Here is a 22,846-nt window from a genome sequence, read left to right on the forward strand (position 1 = left end):
TGCACAAGAGCAGCTGTGCTAAACAACAATATAATACATAAATAGGTGCCAAAGGGAGTAGCCTGAAGCCGAAGCTTTTAAATGCCTACCCCTCTTTGCAGGGAAGATATATTCAAAATGAAAAAAAGAAAAGAGAACGTTACCCCAAATTAAAAAAACAAATAAATAATATTTCAAACCTACAATTATACCACAATTGACTCATAAAACACAATATTACCTTATATAATAATACCCAAAGAAACCCTTGATGTATTATTCTTGTTTATTAAATTTCTAAAAAATACATATGGTATGTATTTTTTTAAATTAATATAAATTAAGGGACTATTTTATGTTGACCATCTGAACCATTCCATAAATGATATCATTTTCAGGTGGCACATTACATTTTTAATTTGTATGAGAATATTGGACCTTGGATTGGGTCTTCGCTTTAAGTCATGTCAAGTCACATTAATATGCATAGTCTTTAATCCCAAAGGACTGCTTAAGACACAATTACAGTAATTGATCCAAAACTTGTATGCAGTCAAGGAAAAACCAGGTCGAGTAGGCTGTAATGGATGTTGCATTGGGTAACAATGCAGAGTCAACATCAACAATAAACCTGGGTGATAACTGAAATTATTCAAGAAGTCCAAGACAGTGATGACCCAGTTTCTCATCTCAGTTGGCTGGTCGATGCAGATGATGACATGTTCCAGGTTCAGGTGCTGGTGTGTTGACTCATCCCGATTCGTCCTTCTCCCTAATTTCACCACCCAGCAGGCAGCCTGAGAGTACAGGAAACAGAAAAGTGTGAGGTTTGTATCAATCATAAGCTATTGAAAAGAAGTGTGTCTTAAGTCTAGATTGAAACACTTCTACTAGGGTTGGATATCTAATCTCAGAGGGCAGAGCTTTCCACGGCACCAGGGCTGGAATGGAGAATGCTCTCGAGCCTGTAGATTTCATCTTGGCTCTAGGAGTCACAAGTAGACCGGCATTTTCCGATGGTGGCTCAGATGGCAAGGTACATACCTTACGTCAGCCGCCCAAAATACTTACCATAAAGTATTCAAATTGTTCAAAATGAAGACTGTCATCCAATAATTCTATTAGAGCACGTTCATAAATGTATTTCATAGTCAACTCGATGACCCATAAGTCTTGTGACAAGATGAGTCTGCTCTGTAAAAGAAACAATTTATTGGGAGTTGATGCTATCTTGTTTTGTATACTAATAATAAAGATTCAAGTTCCATTTTATCTTCAAGTTTTAACATGATGGATTTGTAGTGTGGCTCGTTTAAAATAAGCAAAAAAGAAGTTTAATAGAGACACGTTAGCCAAATGTAAGACACTGATTGATTAAGCAAAAACTTGAGGGTTCGATCCACTTCAAAGCACAATCAAAATCTCTTCTAAGTTTTCAGGGCAAAGAAACAGTTAAGCTGACCTTTGAACTTCTGCTCTGTCTCAGCCTTCTAAATTCTGCAATGTCTGTAAACAATGTAAGCTTTTATTCATGCCTGAATACTTTCCCCAGATGTTTTATTTCCCCAAGTACAAAACTGAAAAAAAAATGTATATAATTACTTTAGGGATTCACAATAAATATGTTTTTCCTTACCAATACTGATAACTGATAAAATGTCCCCAAAAAACTTAAAATTACTACTTGTGCTTTAACAGTCTATCATTTCACATCCGTATGAAATTCATCATTCACCAAATCTATCCATCCATTATCTGCATCCGTCCATTATCAATACCGCTTATCCTCAGTAGGGTCACGGGGGTGCTGGAGCCCATCCCAGCTATCTTCAGGCAGTGGGCAGGAAACACCCTGAATTAGTTGGCAGCCAGTCACAGGGCACACAGGGATAGAGAACCACTCGCTCATTCACACATAGAGACAATTTGAACCAGCCAATTAACCTGACATTCATGTTTTTGGAATGTGAGCGGAAACCTGAGTGCCCGGAGGAAACCCACGTAAAAACTGGGAGAACATGCAAACTCCACCGAGTAAGGTTTGATCTCAAGACTTCAGAACTGTGCCGCACAAGCGCTAACCACTGCCCCACCGTACTGCCCACCATTCACAAAATGCTCTTCGTAATTATTTTCAGTTAAACCTCAGTAAAAACTCAGACCTTACTATGGGCACGTATGTCCAAGTCAAGGCCTTTGGGCAACTGCTGACCCCCTAGAGAGTTTTTTTTGGCGCATGAAATTATTTTGATTAATTATTGTATTATACACCAGTAATCGTATTGGTCTACACTGCACATTACTTCTCCCTACAATTTACTTTGTTGTAGTTCAGTGAATAGTTGAAAATGGCTACATATTTTTTTTATTTGAAGTAATTTTACCCAAGCTTGGCTAAAATATAAAAGTGGCGTCCTCAGAGGTGCCCTGACAACCCAGGCAGTTCAGGGATCCGTGAACTGTGAACAGATAAAAGAAAGGCTACTGATGGTTCCTGAATAATACCTCGTTCTTTAAATTCCGGTGCATGTGATGTAAATTTTGATATCAAGTAAATTTGCGTTTTGTAGCTGGTGAAATTTAAAGATTACTGACTCAGCCATGAGAAAATATTGATTAATCTATCTGCTCATTTTTGGAATATGAAGCTTTTCAGTAGTTTCAATAGACTATATATGCCATTTAAACATGTATTAGCATTCGATCAGTTAAACCCTCAGCTTTAACCTGCATTTTTTATTTCGCCCTATCATCTGTTCGACTCTGAAACCCCTGTTATAAAGCAGGGCATATGCAAATGAAATTTTGACCTGTAACCACTATTGAGCTGCTGTTTTTCATTCTAACAGTCCTGTGAAAGATCTATGAACACAGAGAAAAATTGGGCACAGGTTAGAGCAGTTTCTCTTAACAGGAAAATTTAGACAACAGAAATCTTAGTGTGTACTTTTTTAACATAAACTACTTTAACAAAGTATATCATAATACATCCATCATCTGCACCGCTTATCCTCAGTGGACATATCCAAGTAAAAATAAAAATCAGAAATTATGAGGGATGCACGATAACTGTTTTTTTTCCTTCTGATGATCGATGAAATCCTGCTTCTGGAGACTGAGTCCAATAACCTATACCTTTTTCTTTGCATGCATGGTATATTTTAGAAAGGAATTCACACACCAGAAACCCTAAAGAGTTTTATTTGTGTCTTTATTTTTGTTTACAGTTATAATGACATTATAAAACTTCAGAAAACAGATCTCCAAAAAGTAGTTTTGGAAAGACTGTAGCTTGTCAGTATTAATCAATCAATCCCCACTTTGTATGTCAGTAATAAATACAATAACAAGGTCCTGTTAATAGTACTATAAAACTGAAATATACGGATTGCAGAAAGTGCATTTGATTTCATTGTATGTGTTTACAGATCGTAAAATTATTCTCAATATGAGAGTTATCGCTCCCCTTTCGATTGACACTTTTCCATGATGAAGGTTTGTTCATGGCAGTTTTATTCATGCACAAAGTGCGAAATTTACATCAAACTTGCGTCTTCCTCGACACATATATTCCACCTGTGTCACTCTTACCTGTAGTGGCGGCCGTGAGAAAAAAAATGCATGATTATATGCATGATTGTATAATTTTCAGGGAAACAAGCTGCAGCTACAATTGCGAATTTTATGGTAAATGTAAAAATGCTGATGCATAAAAGAAAATAGAGCAAATGTAAAAGTTGGGCTATTACAACTTTACAGTTCTATCATAAATGCACATGTAAAGCAGGGGTCTCAAATTAAATTTTCTTGGGGCCACACGGAGACTGGGTCAGGGTAAGGTTGGACTGCATTTCTACACAAAATGAGCTCTTAAAATAAAAACAAAATTGAGAATTGTGAATAAAACAAAAAAATCAATCAGTAATACATCAATATTGCAAATAAGAAAAACTTAAGCCACATATGAGTAGAACATTTCAATTATCATGATGTATATCCTGTTCTGAAATTTGCTTCTTGCAAAATAATTTAATGTTAAATTTAAATCTTGTGATATATGATGACAAGGGAAAATGCAGCCTAGTTGTGCTCTACGACCATGCTCAAGCAGATAAAACATGTTCACACTCGGACCTTAGGCAAAAACTCACTGAAGGTTGTATGAAAGGTGCATCTGCTTGCCTTTAAGCTTCAGTTTAACAGCAGTGACAATATAATGTCGGAAGGATAGTCCAAATCAAACTCTTACATCAAACGTACATATTAAGACGAGGGCCTGACCATCTTGACCTGCGTGTTTGAGACCCCTCATGTAAAGTGAATTTATGACGGCAATAATTTGCTAAGGGAGTAGAAAATATATACACTACTCTTTGTTGGTGTCTACAAGAGAAAAGTAACACATGGTGTAGTAATTAAGACACAACATGCAATCTGCAGTCCGCACACTGTCAGTCTTAATGAACGGGCTGTCAATCTTATTTAAATCATCTTTCATGAACAAAGTAAACATTCAAAACCTCTGTGATAAGAGCTCCAAGTGGTTGATGTGCATGCAAGTAATCTCATTGTGCTTTGAGTGTGAGCACAAGCATATGGACAACATTCCTGGCTGAAGATCAATCCGTTTAGAGTGATAGTCGACTTCAGACATCTGGTAAACATGACACAATATTGTACATTGAAAACCGTGAAATAATTAAGCCATCCCGATTTGTTCCAGGAACTGTATATCTTTTTTACTTTTTTATTGAGTTAACATGGTAGAATGTTGTTTAAATAGACTTCTTCAGCACGTGGATAGTGAGATTTAAGACTACTCTACATTGAAGAGCCTTTGTTGGTGCCATTGTTAAGGGGATGCAACTGACTCGAAACAGGATCCTCTTATTAACTGACATAAATTAAGCAGATTTGTTATTTTGCAAAGAGCTTTTACAGTTAAAGGAACAGAAAGAAGCTTTACATTTGAACCACTGCTTGGACCTGGTTTTAGCGAGTCTAAAATGTCCAAAAGTTGTAGGATATGCCAAATACGCATTATTGGATAACTTTGTCAGAAATACACTATGGTGGTTCAGAAGCAAAGTGCAGAGACACTGATTAGTACAGCAAACTGTGGTCTTTTATCCGGTCAGGGTTTGGTACACAGGAAGTCAGGTAGCGAGGCAACAATCCTGGTCCGAAATGTCGGCAAGGGGTCGGTGTTCTAGAATACCCAAAGAGCGAAGGTGACTATCGAAGAGTTCGTCATGCAATACTCGTAATCCCAAATGGCAGGTAAGGGTTCGGTATACTTGAAAAGGCAGGAGGCTGAGACAATGGAGCTTGAAACATTACATGGAAAACAACAAACTAGCACAGAGCCAAGGAGACAGAGTTTTTCAATCGTGTGAAGGGAGAGTTGTGATAGAAGGTAAATCAATACAAGTGACTGCTGCTCCGATGAGGAAAATTGAACAGTTAAGTGAGCGACCAAATAAGGATAGGTCAAGAGAAATATTATTATTAGATAAAACACCTAACGGACACCTCGTCAGTAACTCTCCTAGGGTCATCTGGTGTATCAGGTCTTACTCAGACACCCTCGCCCAGGCGACTCAGCAAAGGGTTATCAATCCCCCAGCTTGTGTCCAGGTAGCACACGACACCACGCCTCCCCCCTGCTCAACCAGAGCCAGCGTGGAGTCTTTTCAGCTACTCCCATGGTGTTGTTGATGGCTTTTCGCCTATGCAATCCAAAAATACAGAGGACACGGTGTAGGGACCGACCTGCAAAGCCCCTGCAGCCCAACTCAATTGGCTTGCAGCTGGCCCTCCACCCATTTGTCCGGCATTCAGCCACGAGATTGCCATACTTTGCGCTCCTCCTCTCCTGCGCTTCATCAATCTAATCTTTCCAGGGGACCGTCAGCTCAAGGATCACCACCTGCTTTCTGGCTCCAGACATCAGCACCATGACTGGCCGGAGTGTTGTAGCTGTGATGATGTCTGGGAATCGCAACTGCTTCCCTATGTCCACCAGAAGCTGCCAGTCCCTCGCAGTTGTGAGCAGCCCTCCTGGGTCTTCCTTGGGGGTTGAGGTTTCTCTCCTGCTCGAACAAAGGACATTTTTCTCTGGGTTTGATGTTGCTGCTTGCTGGTGTTGATGCCAGTGCAGAATGCATCTGCTACTACCTGTAGGACCTGGTCGTGGCGCCACCTATGCCTGCCATCTCCCAAGGAGATAGAGAGGATTTACAGAGAAACAGAACCTTAAGAGCAAGATCGTTATCCAGGTTTTGCATGGCCTACAGAGGTAGTGGTGCCCTGACAATAGGTTAAGCGATCTGTTAAAACTATTTTAATTATATAAATATGTAATATTGTATAAATATTAAAAATGGATTGCTCTTTCAAGCATTGTTTTAATATGTTCAAAAAACATGTTTAAAGTACGAATGCATTCTTTTATAAGCAATTTTGTAGATTATTCATTCAATTTTTTCAGTAAATACGTTTTACCTGTATTAACTATATTAACTTGTTATAAAATCTTATTAACTTGAGTAACTCTTGTTCAAAATGTTCATGTCCACATGTACTTGCAAACACGATTTTTATTTTTGGGATACATACAATAAAAGTGCTGTGTCTGAGTCAGATCATCTCCTGCTATTAGTGACCATGGAAAACCGTACTTCTATCTTTAATGTGGGGGAGCAAACCCCAACCCCAAAAAACAGCCTGGAGAGGAATGGGTGCCACCAGGCTGTACTTGCCCATGATACTCCACAGGAGGTGATAGCCCACTGACCCAGGCGGTTAAGGGATCATGAACCGTGAACCAAACAGAGTAAACTGTTTTTAAATACGCTTCTGTTTTTAAAGTTGAGCCCGTGGCAGTCTTAAGAAAAAAAGTTTAGACCAGTTAAAACCAGTTAAGACAGAGGTTAGTACTAATGCATGTGTTTACAGTCTTAAAACTGTCACCCCTTGAGTGGGCATTGACTAAGCCAGAGGTTTAAATGAACAGGAAGTCATTGGATTAGCCTTCAAACTTTCTTCAGCAACGTGTGATTAATAAGGTTTCGAAGCTACATAATCAATCTTTCTGGAATTCATTTTACTTTTGTCTTTCTAGAATAACAAGAAACAACATCTGGTCTAGTCTGTCCATTTCTTTATCAGCCCAGAGTGTTTCCAATCAGTCTGCTGTGCAAGGCACTTTCATAGCCTCATCTGTCACACTGCCGTACACTCTAGAAAGTAATTCTAGGGCGTCCTTTGCATTGCCGTCAACATGACCATCTTCTATTCTTCTTCTATTCTTGATGTGGTAAACATCTTCAAAGTAAAGTTCCTTGATCAACTCCCAGGAGCAGATCCTTAGTCGAATGTTTCTTTGGCAGATACCCTGTCAATTTTAGGGAGCTTGCTACAACTCAGCACCAGACATCTTTTGGACTTTGGGTTTAGGGCTAAATGTAGCCTTATCTGTTTTCCACATAATTTAGTCCAAAAATGGACATCTGAAATTGGGGTGTGTGTAACCCATTCTATCCGGACTGAATTTAATCTGAAATAGGTTTGCCTCATCTAATATGGTCCAAATTCAACCCTCAAAAAGCCATCTTTTCAATGTCTTGAAAAAGATGTCATGATTTTTTGATGGATGAAAATACAGGGAAGCATGAGCAGAGGCTATGGTGTTCGAACCAATCATGACACTTAACAAAACACGGAAACAAAGAAACAAATAAACAAATAGTCGAAAAGACAACAAAACCTTCTGAAATAGAAACAAAAAGCTAACCTCAATTGGTGGTGGCAACCAGGGTGGAACTGGAAAACAGGGAGAAAGTGATAATGACCCGACACTGTATGCCAGGGGTGTCAAAGTCAAATGGATGGAGGGCCAAATAAAACATTTGGCTACAAGCCGAGGGCCGGACTGTCCAATCTTTACTGAAACCAAGATTTAACCTACTGAAAACACAACAAATATATTACAATATGATTGGATAAATAAAGCAATATTTTCTTATGACTCTGTCAGTCATTTTTAATTTCAGCAGGCACAAAATACAAATGTCCTTTATATAAAAAACTCATAACATATCTCATAACAACAACTCATAACCATTTTCTATCATTCAATCATCTGAAATTATTAAAAAGAAATATTGCCCCGAAATACAATAAAATAAAGTGCAAAAATCTCTTGTTACTTAAAACCAATAGCAATCAACACACTGGACCTCATCTGTCCTGCTCAAATGTACATTGACTTTCCTTTCTGGGCTTTCTCTGGGTTAGTGTGAAAAAAAGGAATTACTGATTAACAAATAATAACAATCAAAAGTCATTTTCTCTGCTAAATAGGAGACAATTTTATCAAAAGACTGTTGTCCACATCAAGATCTATTTTCCATGAAAAGCCGAAAAACAAGAAACACTCCCAGGACAGAGTCGGCAAACAAAAACAACATAGTCAACATAGACAATAAAGCTTTAAAATTCCCGAGGGGAACAACAAAAAACAAGACCTTCTTTATGTGCATATTTAACTTTTAAACTTGAACGGAGTAAAAACTTCAAATGTGTAATTGCACAGGAAACATTACTGTATTATTACTGTGTTTACATACATTTATATACAGTACTGTATTACTACAACTCTACATTACTTGTTTGAAAGCCCCGGTTTTCAGTGTCCACCTTCCGTTTAGCCATTGTTGATGGGTATCTGTGGGCTAATTTTTGCTGTTATGCTAATGACTGCTGCTGATCCACTGCTGAATAAATCAAACCGCCTCCCGCTTTGCTCCCGCTCGGCGCGTCCCCGTTGCATTGTGGGAAATGTAGTATTGATGTGTACTGCGGGCTGCTGGCTTGCAGCGGCCTGCGGGCCGGATCTAATAATATATTGATATCGTCACGCGGGCCAGGTAAAACCCTCTCGCGGGCCTAATGTGGCCCGCGGGCCTTGACTCTGACATATGTGCTGTATGCTGTCCTACCAGTCCTTATAAAGGATTGGGATTATCGCAACCAGGTGTGGAGAAATTAGGCACGGTATGTCTTGCTCCACAAGGCATTAGCACCCTTGCAATAGGTGGCGTGCCAGGTCCTGACAGACGTCTTTTAAACTTTTATTTTTGAACGATATAATCTTGGCGTCTTTTTAACGTCCTTCAACTAGTTTTGCTGGGTGGGGAGTTGGAGTACCACAACTCGAGTTGACACTGGTCTACAGGTAAGGAAGAAAAATCCCACTTTGGGTTTGAAATACAGTATCTATTTAGACACAATTAAGGATTATATGTTTATACTTGGCAGCACGGCTGCGCAGTGGTTAGCGCATGTGCGGCACAGATCCAAGGTCTTGGGAACCTCCTGTGTGGGCTGCCGGACTTCCTGTGCGGAGTTTGTATGTTCTCCCCGTGCTTGCGTGGGTTTTCTCCGGGCACTCCGGTTTCCTCCCACATTCCAAAGACATGCATTTCAGGTGGATTGGCCGGTCCAAATTGTGTGAATGAGCGAGCGAGTTGTCTGTCCCTGTGTGCCCTGTGATTGGCTGGCAACCAGTTCAGGGTGTCCCTTGCCCAATGCCCGATGATTGAGGGATGGGCTCCAGCAACCCCGTGACCCTACTGAGGATAATGGATGGATGGATGTTTATACTTTTTTAAGTGAATGGACTGAACCACATGTTCATGAAGTGCTTATCAAAGGAAGACAACCCTTCTTTACCGCTAGGGTAAAATTCCAAACAAAACCGGTGATACGTGTAGTAGAAAGGTTTATTGATTCATTTTTCTACTACTATTTTACATTTAAGTACTTTATCATGCATTTAGATATCAAAGAACAAACACTTTTTACAGGTCCAAGCATTTACCTGTAAACACTTGTTCTCTTTTACCAACACTGGCTCTCTCAGGAACTCCGAAGAATGCAAACACAATCCATGATGAAAATTCATGAAGCAGGGAGATAGTAAAAGTTGAATGGCGTAATAACATGGGAGTACTGAATAATGTTTTCTTTTTATTTCTACAAGTTCGTGTACACAGATGTGAACAGTAATTTGTGAATGAACAGACAAGAAGTGATGGTGAAGTAATTCACTCAAATATGCACAGCTGCATTTGGTTATTACTTATATTAATGTGATTATTGCTTCAGCTTTAATTTAAATTGAAGCTTCTAAAAATAGGAACTTTTTTTGTATACCGAAAAGGATTGCGTGTCTGAAAGTCTCTAGAGAAGACTTTGGTTTCAAAGTTGACCTGGTAAAGATCTAGTTACAGTACTGTTCAAAATAACAGTATTCATTCGACAGGGACAAAGCTTCCAAGAGGACAACTATCCTAAGCATACATTAAAATATACTACAGCTCGGTTGAAATCAAATGGCTGGAAGGTTCTGGAGTGGCCATTGCGATCACCAGACAAAAATCCCATTGAAAATCTCTGGTGGGACTTGAAGAATGAAGTTGAAGCACGCAAGCCAAAAAATGTTCATGAACTGGAGGCCTTTATTCATGCGGAATGGAAAAATATCTGTGAATTACTGCAAGAAAAGCGTGTCGTCATGCGTCACATCCAAATGATGTTGTTGCAAATTACATGTTGTATTATAGATATACTGTGTATATCCAAACACTTGCATGTTAGGGGAACAGTGCAGCCTAACCAGGAACAGTGGTCCCCAACCTTTTCTGCACCTCAGAACAGTTTTACATCAGACAATATTATCATGGCCCGGCCCAAACATAACAGTAATAGTAATATTAATAATAACGATAAACACGAGTTCACTGTGTAATCGTGTGGAATGTTTGGGTGTCCTTGTAACATCGCACCAACATCACGACATGAGCTGCATATTAAGTCATCAAAAATAAAACCGAATCAAAATTAACCCTCGCGAAAAGTGTTGTTTGGTCTCCATGTTCTGCTTGTCCTGTTCTCGCCGTAGGGATTCCATGCATCCTTGGATTGAGGTATCTAGCATAATCATATATCATGACATAGTGGACTGCAGTTAACCATTCTCCAAGCTGATTTGCTTTAAGCATAGAAATTTGGTTCGATGGGAGGCGGTGAGTTAATGAGATACAGGGGAAAAAAAAAATCAACTCTGGATAAATACAAAAGTCTTACTATGCACAAAGCATGCGTGCGTCAAGGAGGGGCAAAAACATCCATGATCTGATGCCAGGGATCTGTCCATGCTGTCATTATATTCAGGTGGTTCGTGAACACGAGGTGCACTTGTTCAGTTAATTAGTTCTGTGGCACCCTCTGTCGGACACTAGAATGTTGGATCATCACAAAAACAGTAATTACTAAAATATAATGAAACTCTTTTTCTTTCTGTGCGTCCTGGTACCAAATGACCCAGGTACCAGAATGCGGCTCGTTGGTTGGGGACCACTGCCTAAGACCAACCCCTCATTTGAATATGTCATGCTGACAACGCATATGCAGCATAAAATAAATACATGTGAGAGATGAGCGTTTTTATTTTTTGATTGAGAATTATTTGCATTTAAGTATTTCCATATTCCTTTTCTGCAGTTCTTTAAAGGGACAGTGTGTATTATTTGGCAACTAGATATTGCTGTTTTATGTTTTGCGAGTGTCACAAACCTTTTTGAAGCTGAGAGCTAGCTTTTGTTACTGAGTGTCCCAAAAGGCTAACAGTTTAAATACAAATTTCTAAATAACAACTAGTTATTACTATGTTATTACCAGGTTGTAATTATTAAAAGAAGGGTTCAAATAGGCTTAGCCAACCACTAAACATCATGCGGGTAAAAACAAAATTTGCCAGAAAATCACAAAAGCTCATTATTTGTGAACTATATTTAGAACCTGTGTGCGGGCAGGTCAGGTGTTCTTAGGGGCACCAGGTTGGAGACTCCTGGTGTAGTGCATCAAAAAACGAGTGCTAGAAAGCAAAAGGATTAATACAAACTACAGAAACTCAAAATTACCAAAACACACCACTCCACGTCTAATTTTTTAACCATGGCTTTTTCAGGTTTTAAGGTGCCCATTGTAGCAAAATGGCTGAATTATATGTCAGCTCCTATTAGGCTCATGTTATGTAAGATGAGAGCTTGTTTTTCGACCTAGGAGTATTTTAGAAAAATATGTGTTTATAAGATAGTTAACGTATTTTTGCTGTTTAATTGAATCTATAGTGTTTAAAAAAACAAAAACACTGGTTAGTTAGTTGGTTGGTTGGTGTGTTGGTTGGTTGGTTTTCCTGTGGTGTGTCTCGGGCAAGTACAGCCTGGTGGCTCCAATCCCTCTCCAGTGGCTTCATTTTTTTCTAAGGAATTCATAGTTTGATTATGATGTTTATATATTGTGTAATTATTCATGTGCATTTAAATTATGATTTTTTTAAATTTATTTTTTTTCCACATGTATTCATTTAATGTCGTTTTTTTATCATCCATAGACATAAGCAGTGACTTTTATGCTAACTTTGGTAGTGGTTTCAGGTTATTTGGTGTTTTGGGTGGGCGATTTGTAGAGACTTTATTTCGTACGTTTACAGTTTTGCTCTCACAGGAGGTTTAAATCAGCACACCTTTAGAATACGTAGCTTACTTGCATTGTGAAGCACATTTCACTGACCACGCTAAGCCAATCGAAATCAAATTAAAGAAAAACACCATTTCATCTGACACGGATACAAAATTTGAAATATATTTGTGTTTGTGAAAATGAATGGAGTCAGCAGCTTTTCATATTTAATCTAAGAGATACAAAACATGTGGCTTTCTGGCAGTTCATCAAAGAAAGTTGCAAAAAAGAAAAGAAAAAACATCCGCCCATGAAAAAACGTGACTGTAATTGAAAAGCATAAACAAAGCCATCGATGTCAACCCAATTTATCCGAACTTTTATGTTTCCAAAACTTGAACTTTTCATAGTCTCCAAAACTTAACCATGAACTAGGGCTAATAAAACATCCTTTTTCGCTTGAGTTTCTGATAACCAGAATTTGTGTTCTATCAACATTCATGGAATCAATTTTACATTTGATCCAAGAGTAGACCTTTGTCATTCAGGACAAAAGTGAAAGCTTGATTAGTATTTGATGCAAATACAACAATAGTTCATAAAAATGCATTTTTTGCCATTAAGTTTAAACTTTAAGTGATAAAGTTAGTCCTATTTTCATTATTGGAAATATCCAAAGGAGATTTTATTGGATGCCAATTCTTTGTTTGGACTATGGTTGCTCTCTGTTGTTTGGACAAATTTGTCATTATCTGTCAATTTTGTTGCTGTTCTTTGATTCTCACACCCCTTCAGGGCAGATCTTTTTTGTAACCTTGAAGATTGGATTAAAAAAGCAATACATATGCATTTAATTGTGGTACATGGATGTGTATCAACCGCAGTATTTGCTTTTGATCCACAGTATTATTATTTGATTAAAAAACAACACTTTAAGAAAGCACCTATGTGTCATTGCAGAGATTTGAATAAGCTTTGATTCTATATTCTAGAATGGAGCTAAACAGTGAAGTTCAAAAATTCAGAACAACATTTTCATAAAAATGAAAAAAAAAAGCAGAAAACAAATTAAATCAATCCTTTAAGAAATTTGAAATTGCATTAGTGTCTGTGTGCTTTTTGTAACTTTACAGTGTGAACGAAAATCTTAAAAGCTTTGGTCACTTCCATCTTCCTCTACATTTTAAAGACATGGACTCTCACAGAAAAGCTGGAAATGAAAATCCAGACCATGGAGGAAACTTCTAGGCATAAGCTACAAACCCTATGAGACAAAAAAACAATGCACAACAATATTAAAGGGCACATTGGACCCTACTAAGAACAGTTGTCACAAGTTCACCAGGACTGGCCAAGATCTTTCTCCAGTGCACAGTCCAAAGGGGCAGGAGAGGAAGACAAACAAGAATTGGGTGCTGATTTTGCCACGACCCAAACCCAGGCCAGAAACTGTCAACAGTGTGGAGCGCTGACCAGAGTCACACACTCAGTGGTGCCCTGATGACGCACGCATTTAAGGGATTCAGGAGCTGCATCCAATCAAAAATGTGTTCTAGGTACATTCAAGAATAGTACACTTTCTCTGTTGCCTTTGCACATCTTCCACATTTGTGAACTAGATGATGAGACATTTTGGTAGCTGTTGCGGTAACCACAGTTGCCTTCGGCCACACCCTGGTTTTCTGTCTCGGTGGTGGGGAGAAAGCACCTCGGATGCACCCTGGTTTTCTGCCTCAGCGGCAAGAGGCAAGGACCTTTAAGCCATCCTGTTTCCGTTGCTGCAGCCTCTTTAAAATATTTGGGGCCTTTGAGGTATCCGGCCTTTGAGGGGGAGGTTATGTTGGTGTCTGATATGCGTCCTACAACAAGAGGGCTCCAACTGGGGTTTGAACTGGGCACAGGTGTGTCCAATCACCACACATCTGTGCCCAATTATCCTCAACCAATCACAAGAACATTATGAACATCACACGTCGTCTGGTCGTTTTTCATTTCCACCACCACAAGATTGTTTGTGTCTGGTTTCTTTGTTACTTTGCTTCTTGTATCTTTAAACTTCCAGTTTTGGGCTATGTTTTTTTTTTAACTTGGCCAGCCTTTGTTTTTTTGGGACATTTCATTGTTTTGTGAACTTAATTTTGTTTGTCACTTTGTACTTATTTTATTTATATACTTTATTGTCATTCTTGTACACATGTATACAGAACGAAATGTCGACACATGTGACCCGCAGTTTCCTTAAATATGCAGATATAAATATGTAGTATTGAGTTGGAGTATTGAAAAGGGATTTTATGTACAATAGTGCAAAAAAATAAAAAAAATGTCTTATCCACACTGATAACCTCAGTTGGTCTCAGGACTTCCAGCCATTGAATATTTTTGAGATGTGGAATGAAATTGAGATCGGAGTTGAAAGTTACACGCACATTTCCTACGTAGGTCTAAAATGTTGTAGTTTGGTTAGTCTCTCTCTCTCTCTCTTTCAGGACTAACGACTAAGACCTCTGTTTAGTCCTGAGCTCTAAGAATTTCTCCGCCATCCATGACATTATATCTCAAATGCATTTTAAAAGGATATCTATAGGACTTGTGTCATCAGGGAACACAGCAATGTAGAGCTGGGTGTTGTCGATTGTGAATAGTACATAGTATGATGCTGCCACCACACGCTTTACTGAAGAGATTGCTTTGACCTGGTGATGAGCAGTTCTTCCGGTACCTTTTTGCAAACTGCACGAACGACGCCATGTGACTTTTACCAGGAAAATAACTTCTGTCTGGCCACCTAAGGCCTGATTGGTAGATTGCTTCAAACTCAAGCGCAATATTGAGCTCAATGGCAAAGGCTGTGATTGCTTACGTTCATGTGGTCTCCTGTTTTTTTGTTTTTGTTTTATGGTTTTATTTCCTCTTGTCATTATAGGCGGTGTAAATAATTTGTGCTCCCCCTGTTCTTCTTGCAAGTTTAAAAAACATTGACGTATTCTCTCCTAATTTTGACTGTCCTTCAAACTACAAACTTAAAATTTTCCTTAAATCACGGCTGGTATCGGAAGAGATACCAAAACTGGTGTTGGTAAAAGCATCCCAAGATAATATCACTTCATTTGATTCTAAGCTGGGTCATTCATTTTAGAAAGTGGAAATACAAAAAGTAAGGGCTCTTGGTATAGGTTATTCTACATGAAAGTTTATATTGTATTCAGCATCCCTTTGCTTTTTTGTTTTGTTTGGTGTGAACTAGTATATTTTTTGCAGGGGCGGATCGTCATGCCTACTTTGTTGTTGTTTTTGTTGTTGTTGTCATTTATTCATTCTGAATATGCATCACGAGCAGTGCAAGGCTTTCTGATCATTGTCAAAAAAACCTCAGGAAATTAAAACATGTAAAAATGGAAAAAAGAAAAATGAGGAAGCTACATAGGCCACAAAAAGAAGTAATAGAAAACTTTTGAGTGTCATCGATTATTTGGACAGCTGCGATATCTGGCAAACTTTGTCTACTTATGTTAATTACCTTTTGCCAAATCATTTCAACGTAAATAATTTATTTTCAAAAGATTTTGTGTCCATGTTTGCTTATCAAGACTGCATGATTTGGTTAAAATTTGGTCCGCACATTTACATAAAAGGAATATTTCTGTTAGGATCAGAATATTGCTGATTTGTATTGGTATTGTCTAAAACCATGTAAAACTGCACTGAAAATGGAATCAATACCATTATACCCTCCATGTAAACATACCCAGTGTTGAAGTTGTGGACATTTAGAGGCCTACCTTACTAAAATACAAAAGAGGCAAGATTTTTGTGCTAGCAGGCACTGGGAAACGCCATCCATTTCACAAACTATGATTGGCTGGGGGCGGAAATCCACTAAACCGAATGCATCAACAGCCTTTATATGTGAAGAGACCGAGCTGCACAAGAAGACATATTGTTGTGTTGTTTTAATTGGCAAAGGTCAAAGAACTCCAAAACAAGCAAGCCTTTCACATGTGGGAAAAGGTTTTGTCTGCCATTTTCTGCCTGGAGGCAAGATTTTAAGCCTGAGCCCAACCTGAATTATGAGCCGGGTTAGGCCTAAAATGTCAATCATTATGTTTGGGCTGGTCACTTGGGGCAGCAAAGCAGTGCAGTAGTTAGCACTTATGCGGCACATTTGTTAGGTCATGGGATCAAACCTTCCTCCGTGGAGTTTGCATGTTCTCCCAGTTTTTACGTGGGTTTCCTCTGGGAACTCCGGTTTCCTCCCATATTCGAAAAACATGCATGTCAGGTTAATTGTCTGGTCCAAATTGTCCCTAGGTGTGAATGATTGAGTGAGTTGTCTGTCTCTGTGTGCCCTGCGACTGAATGCCTACTAGTTCAGGGTGTCCCCTGCCCACTGCCTGATGATAGCTGGGATGGGCGGTGCAGATAATGGATGGATGTCACTTATTTTTTTGCGCCTTAGCTTAGTTCACTTTAAGAAGTTAAAGATGCGCTGATTTCAAAATGGCATCACAAGTTTAGTGTTCAAGCTTCAAATATATGAAACAAAGGTTTTTTTAATCGGTCCCTAGTGAAAGACCATGCACACACCATTTACTGGAAGTGATAAAATGCATCGTTTTGTTTTGAACAAGATACACTCATTGTGGTTTGGACTGGTGTGTCTTCTGTCACCATGGTAATTTTTGCATGTGTAACACATCGTAACTTTTGTTTCAATAACAAAAATATCAAACAAAGTCTCAGGTGACGGACTCAAATGTCTTTTATTAACGTCCAGCAAAGGCATTAAATCTCACAATCGAAAAGAAATGTAATAAAAATTCAGTTTGACTTTTCACTTTTTTGTACTTTCTTGTAACCCAGTCCAGGGAACTGTTGCGGTAAAGACAAATCTGGGCAGAGACAGTATTTGCTTAACAGTTTTAATAAATCACCAATTCAAGGAAATATGATTGGTTTGTGATCGTGTTCAAATAGGTTTGAGTCCAACCTGAATGTGCATTTGATTAAGCCTTGTATGAGTACCGTACACTTCCATAACTTAAATGCACTTCATTTTTAAATTGAGTGTATGTCAAATCAAAGCAACAGGGGGACAGGGCTAGCATACATTGTATAAATTAATAAACAGGTAAACCATCCATCCATTATTTGCACCGCTTATCCTCAGTAGGGTCGCAGGGGTCGACATCCCAGCTATATTCGGGCAGTGGGACACCCTGAACTGGTTGCACTGGGCACACGGAGACAGACAGTTCACTCGCTCATACACACCTAGGGAGAATTTGGAGCGCATTAAATCGATGTTTTTGGAATTTGGGAGGAAACCGGAATGCCTGGAGGAAACCCACGCAGTCACGGGGAGAACATGCAAACTCCACATGGGAAGGCTGCAATAGCTGGACTTGAACCCTGAACTTCTGAACTGTGGGGCTGCGCGCTAACCACCCATCTGCCATGCCACCCACAGGTAATCCATACAGAGATATCAACAGAGCCCAGAAAATCATTGGCTTCTCTCTGCCAAGTCTGGAGACCAAAGTTGGATTGCAATAGCACAATAGCGCAAACAATATCATACAACTACCTCTTTGACCTGTTGCCATCTAGAAGCTGCTAAAGGTCCCATAAAACAGGGACTAATAGGCTCAGAGATAGCTTCTTCCCTAGGGCCATCACCACCCTAAACATGCTCGCGAGACTGTGATAAAAAATAGGTATTGCTAGTTATATTGAACATTTAGTTTGCTGCTAAATGTTATTGCACTTCTTTTTATTGCATTATTGTTACGAAAGGAAATTGCACTTACAACCTAGGCCGGTCCCCAAGCACTACCTTTGAAATATTTTTGCATATTTATCCTCACATTCTTTATTCATTTTCCTCTTTTCAGTCTTAATTACGCATTTATTGTGTTTATCCTGGATGGCCAAGTCTAATACAGTTGCAAAGGTTGCAAATGTTCAATATGTTGTTATTAATTACAACAAAGACTATTCATTTTTTTCCCTAAAACAACGAAAATATAGGGATTAGAAGCTGAAATGTCCTAAAGTGTTGCTATTTTGAAATGGCTCTATGGAAAATTTGCGATTGAGAAAAAACCTTAATATACACAAAACACGCTTAAGGTTCTTGTAGCATAGATCCCAATTGTAATTTATATTGTACTGTTGTACAACTGAGTTGCAGAATGTTTAAAAACCTGAGAAAATTTGTCAAATCAGATCATTTGTACAGTATAATTGGAGCTCCTTTTCAATGTGAGCTATCAAAGCCAGTAGGAATGATACACTGTTTTTGTCATTTGAACGACCTCTGTCACTAGTGCAACAATTTTAGCGAATAAAGTCCAGATATAATAAGCAAAATGATTCTTATTGAAAAAATCCTGAAGGACATGTACTCTAACATTGGTTTAGCCAATAAGATTCCAAGTTTGCGTCTAAGTGCCTGCTAACAGGCATTGGGAAACGTCATCCCTTTCACAAACTATGATTGGCCAGGGCGGAAATCCACTAAACCGATTGCGTCTACAGCCTTTAGATGTTAGGAGACCGAGCTGCGCAAGGAGATATATTCTTCTATTCTACATGTTGCGCTAACGAGCCACCCCTATCCTATATTGCGCATTCTGTGTTGCCAGCTCCCTAAGCGGTCTGAGCTCAGCAGCATTCGGAGTCTACGCAACCAGAGATACAGGTGTGTGGCGGGGGTCCACTCAAACAATCCCTTTTTCACCTGAGTCCTCACAATTCGTTTTAAAAAAAATCATTTTGAAGAGCTGGTCCATAGAGCAGTTGCGTTCGCGATTAACACAACACTAATTTAGACTAGAGCTTGAAGCCTAGGAGTAAAATGCCTGGCCCGTCACTGCAATTAGTAAACATATGTAGTTTACACTCCATATTTAACTTAAACTACAGGACACATCGTCCAAAGCATGAGCAATAATGAAGGATGAGGATATCCGCTGGAGGTCAAAAAACACAAACCGAGCTATTTAATAAATATGTAACGAAGCCATAAAACATGACCTAGTTAAACCTTTAAAGTGACCATTGGGCCACATGACAGGCTCAGAAGTTCGTAATCTGAGGTTGTGCATTATGTACCACATCATCTTCACCTCCTGGAGCCTCGTGGTGACATACCACCCCTGGTTTGTGTGTTTTATGTAAATATAGGGTATAATGATACACTGTCAGAGTACAGATGGCCTTCCTTCCAAGCAGAGGTCATTTTAACAACCCCGCCCAAAAGGAGATGCCACCATTACGGTCAAAGGACCCGCGTTTAGTCTGACCAAAATGACAAACGACCTGGTATTTCGATTGGTGACCGCACTGGATTAAAGAATCTCCCTCTGAATTTATCAACACTGGAGACATTTAAAACACTTTTATTTTAAAAAGTTGCTAAATAATGGCTCTATTGTCAGAGATTGAAACACCAAAGAAGGACCGGGATCACAAAGAACATGTTATTGAAGCTTTAATTTCATTCTTTGAATGGTGAATGCTGCAACAATACAATCAAGTGCATTGTGTACATGTGTCAATAACCCCCCAACTATTGATATTATCAATACTAAGTTAGTATTTGGATTGGATCGACACTATGATTCTAGGATTGATACTTCACTCCTCCACCAATTTTCTCCAAGCACGGCTTCTCTTGTGCCAAGAGATCTCGGCAACTTTAATGCCTGAGTTCTGACTGATAGGCACACTTAGCAACTTTCCCTACCTGGCCTGCCACTGTATCTTGGCTCCCAGACAGAAGAGAGGGCCAAATTTTTGTGCCCAATACTACCACAGGCTTAAATGATAGATGCAGACAGCGCTATAGAAAGGACAGTGCCAGGTGTAATTTGAGTGGTAAATTGATCTGTTACTGTGGCAACACATACATTTACATAACACATGCAAAACCTTACTCTGCAGAGAGTAACGGGCTGCAACAAAATATGCAAACAAATTACTGTTCCTTGAGAAAAGCCTGTAAATCCATTGTCACTATGGCAACAGAACCAAAAGACCTTCTTACTGACTTTGTTTTGAAAATATTGCACAATGGAAGACATTTTAGTTGTCTTGTTGACAATGTTATACAGTATTTGTATTTCTCTTTGCGTGCTGCTGATTGAGGTTTGACTCTTCTAGCTTATTTTTCTGAAACGGGTCTAGTTCTTAATTGAAAAAATGTAATTTTTGCACCTGAATTCATTGTGCTATGTTTATTGTAATTTTAAACTAACCCAAAGGGGAAAGGTTCTATTAATAAATGATAAGAATGTTTCCAAGCAAAAAGTATCAAATCGCAATTGATCAATACTAACCTGTATTTACACAGATCGGATCGATACCAAATGACCCGTAAATTTGTATTCATTGTACGTAACACTAGCCTTACCTAGAGGGAGCTAATAAAAATTACACGATGTTATCCTTCTACGGGTACCCCAAAACACAACATTTTGCAAAAGACTGGCTCAAAAAATACAAAGAAAAAGGTACAATTTGGTCACTATGAGTCTCCGTAATGTTTTAATTGTGCTTTTTAGCACTCGTTTTTGGTCTTACCACACATTACAATGAGATTTAGTGGTCAACAAATACACAATGTCCCTTCAAGAGAAGCCTATGCAAATTATGGTTTCATTTACTACTGATTATTTTAAAACCCGATTTGGCCCACCCTCACTCAGAGCCTAATCGGGCCCCGAAGTTAATTGAGTTTAAGAACTCTGCTTTAATGAATGTCCAAATGATGCAAAAAAATTAATGTTCCGTTCATCACCACATTTGGAAAACATAATTTAAGATTATTTCCCTCACTTTGTCTTACCATTCCCTCCATCAACTTCATTCTGTTGTCTAGTTAGCCAATTCAGCCAAAATCAGAAATGAGTACCCCAAATATCCAACAATAAATGTTAGGAAATTGCTTGTTCCTTCATATATGTTGTGACTGTACAGTGATAGCGTAAAAAATGTGCAACCCAGTGTCATGTAATTGTATTTTAATAGTTAAAAAACTATAACTACTGTAATACGCTGCAACTTTATTCACAGAATTTCAACCCTGCTGTTTATGCAGATATGTGGCTAATGTGTGCAATGTTTTCCAATGGAGCCCTTGAACTGAAAACGTATGAGTAAGACAGGTGAAAAGGAGAAATTCAATGTAAGGTAACGCGCTTTTTACATCAACTAAACTAGTATAAATGGACTTCTATCGTGGAAAATGCAAAAAGAAAAGTAAAGGATGCAGCTTTCAAGTTAAAAGAAATCAAGCTGGCCAGTAAAGAATAGTACAGTGCATCAGCACATAAACTTCACATTGATGAATCGATAGTGAGACGCTAGAAACGGCAGATGGAAGAACTGGAGCAATGTAAGAAGTCCAAAATACTTTCAGGGCTAACAAAACGAGGTGTCCAGAACAGGAACTAATTCTTGAAACATGGGTACATAGAGTTTATGCATAAATGAAATGTTTTTCCTGTGAATAAATAAATTGGTGATGCTAAAGTCAAGTGCACATAATAGTCCAGAAATTACAGAAAGTACATTATTTTTAAATATTATTTATGGAAACCACTTATGTAGCCATACCTTTTTAGATTTTCACCAAAACCGCTTATCCTCGTAGGGTCATGGTGGTGCTGGAGCCCATCCAAGCTGACTTCGGTCAGTGGGCGGGGGACACCCTTAACTGGTTGTCAGCAAGGGCACATAGAGAAAGACATCTCTTCAGAACAATTTGGAGTCACTATTCAACCTGCCATGCATGATTTTGGAATGTGGGAGGAAACCGGAGCGCCCAAAGGAAACTCACCACCATAGATAGCTGAAAGTTAGACCGTGCAGGTCCACTGCACATCCTTAAGATGCTTCAACAACTTGATTGCAGTCCACATGTGGAGAATTATGTTGGTTGGCTAAGTCTGGAACGGTGCAAGTCTATTTAAGGTCCCACGATTGATAGTATGTGTTCTAGCTCAGGCCAAGCAAAAAAAAACTTATGACAAGTCCAATGAACACTGTGGTCTTGACAATTTATAAGTGAAAATAGTTCAGGGGTATCGAGACTCCTCCAACAGCCTGTCAAAACCAAATGAGAAAAAACTCAAACAACAACTCAAAACAATAAGTTTAATGTTCTCATGAGGTTTCTTTGGAGAAGCAAAAGTGTAATGGAAGTAAATGAATTTTTCCCCGGAATTCTCCTTGTTTTTGAAATGTCATTGGGTTAACGAATAATGTCCGAATGAAAATACTTGACTTCGGGTTGAAGCCAACACACGAAGTGCGACACGTCAATAAGTATGGG

General features: G+C 38.8%; 1 protein-coding gene across 1 annotated transcript in view; it reads right to left on the reverse strand.

Moving 5' to 3' along the window:
• Positions 1-336: 336 nt before the first annotated feature.
• bckdhb (branched chain keto acid dehydrogenase E1 subunit beta) overlaps positions 337-22,846 on the reverse strand; it is an 84,868-nt gene continuing 62,358 nt past the window's right edge. The window contains exon 11 of the mRNA XM_088326481.1: positions 337-776. The gene's annotated coding sequence lies outside the window, so the exon portion shown is untranslated. The remainder of the gene's footprint in view (positions 777-22,846) is intronic.

This window comes from Urocampus carinirostris, chromosome 2 (genome assembly GCF_059441175.1).
Source record: "Urocampus carinirostris isolate Australia breed hairy pipefish chromosome 2, RoL_Ucar_1.0, whole genome shotgun sequence".
NCBI lineage: Eukaryota > Metazoa > Chordata > Actinopteri > Syngnathiformes > Syngnathidae > Urocampus > Urocampus carinirostris.